General features: G+C 36.1%; 1 long non-coding RNA gene across 1 annotated transcript; it reads right to left on the reverse strand.

Moving 5' to 3' along the window:
* Nucleotides 1–557: 557 nt before the first annotated feature.
* LOC128822563 (uncharacterized) lies at nucleotides 558–1,522 on the reverse strand. The gene is made up of 3 exons (XR_008441490.1): nucleotides 1,120–1,522; nucleotides 853–945; nucleotides 558–629 (listed from the first exon to the last, which is right to left on the reverse strand). It is a non-coding gene; the product is annotated as an uncharacterized LOC128822563 (long non-coding RNA).
* Between the last annotated feature and the right edge of the window lie 429 nt (nucleotides 1,523–1,951).

The raw sequence follows: 1,951 nt of genomic DNA on the forward strand, positions 1-1,951 counted from the left end.
TATTTTCTTACATTTGATGCAAAGTCACAGAAAAAGACAGGAACTTTAGAAATTTGGCATGTATCTGCCCTATGAAATCCAACTTCATTTTCAAAGACATAGGTCTTAAACTGCCTCATCATACTATCTCTCCTTTCCTTCACACGTCATTTGGGAATGGGCATTCAACACAACATAAGCAATACTTAAAAACTTAATGGATTTGATTTCGACTTGACACAACAGTAGGACAAAGGGAATTCCCAGTGCTCTCTTAAGTCTCAGGAATATGGCAGTCTAAACAGATGGACTCATTTTAAAACACCTAACAGAAACTGTAAAATGCATCAACATTTCAATCTACAATAGCTTTTACAAGGTTTATTAACAGCTAATTTTTTACAGTATTTGTCATAAAAAGAATGTCAAAACTTCTGTGATCTTTGTTACTTGACATGCACTAGCTGTCAGCCTACTATAAGAAAATAGTACTCTAAAATTTACCTATTACATATGTTAGAATAACACTAGGAAGTTTACTTGTCACAGAAGGTTTTAACCACTCATACCTCTTTCACCTTGCCTGAGCCAATAACAAATACCACATCATTGACTGTTATGCTGGTTTCTGCTGTATTTGTAGAAAGAATCTGCAATTAAAACAACCAGAACTATAGTTAAAAGCAAAGACAAAAGAGATTAATACAATATCTGACAAAGTCCTCTAAATCGTACTATCTTGCACACAGCAGGAGGTGACTTTCTTCTGATCCAAAGTCGGAGTATTTGAATGAAGCATGAAAACCTGATATCTAATGCACATTTAAGTGTTTTTGAAAGACACAGTGAAAACCTCAACCATAGAGGCTTTACCTGTGCGCATGGTCAGCAAATCTCCTGTCATCAAAAAGAATGCGGTCCCTCAAGCTATCTCATCATATCCAGGAAGAAATATTAAAATCGCTCCTGAAAGAGAAGCAGGTTTGCAGAGTTAAGCAGCAAATTCGCTTAAAATATCCATCAGTACTGTGCAGAGTAGCATTTGGAAGGTTTTACCTATGTAGTGTTTCCAAAAGAAGGGCAGGATTCATCAAAGGCTCAAAGTACAATCATTGGCTGGGAGTGTGTGTTTATACTTACCGGTCTCACAACTATGACAGATGTTATGAAGTGAGTGCATAATGAGGTCCAGATCCACCTTTTCATCAAAACTGTGATGATAAGCTGTCAGTAGTTCTCTGTCCTCTGCGCTAAGCTCACTAGCACTTGCTCAGACCAGGGAGCTTTCATCCAGATTTCCAAAACCTGCTGAAGCAAATAGCAAAATGCACAGACCAGACCAGAATCAAGGCTGTTTGTTTCAGGTTTGCATTCAGCCACCAACTAAGCTTAGATCAACACCAACAAGACTACTCCTTTCCAATTTTAATTTTCAAGTGTAGCAGAACAGCACCTCCAAAATACTCTTACTGTTCACTGGTTTAAGTGCAATCCAACAAAGCATGAAACTTCAATTTTTAGCATAACTTTCAGTTCTTACTCTTTATTGAAACACAGCCATAAGCAAAGTGTCAGAACTCAAAGTATAAAGACACTACTTGTTTACCTGTTAAATAAAAAGTATTTCAAAGCAATGTTTTCCCAAATGTTTTCCTCCCATAAGTAGGTACTATGCAAGTGGAAACTACACTAAAAAGTGTTCTAAAAATACTAGTCTCTGCAAAATGACAACTGAACTGTAACTGTACGTTAATCAGAAACCAATTCTTGAATGACCTAGTATAAATGTCACTTCTACTGAATTTCTTTCATATGGCTACTATGTATAGACAACAATGTATAGACAAAAACACAACAGGTTTGTTTCCTAAATAAGCATCTGAAATTAAAATGGTACATAGTAGAATCATTATCTCTATTTATCTAAGTCACTAGACTCATTTCCTGCCTAGACATATAATCATGATAGCAA

The sequence above is a fragment of the Vidua macroura genome, chromosome Z (genome assembly GCF_024509145.1).
Source record: "Vidua macroura isolate BioBank_ID:100142 chromosome Z, ASM2450914v1, whole genome shotgun sequence".
NCBI classification, from domain to species: Eukaryota; Metazoa; Chordata; class Aves; order Passeriformes; family Viduidae; genus Vidua; species Vidua macroura.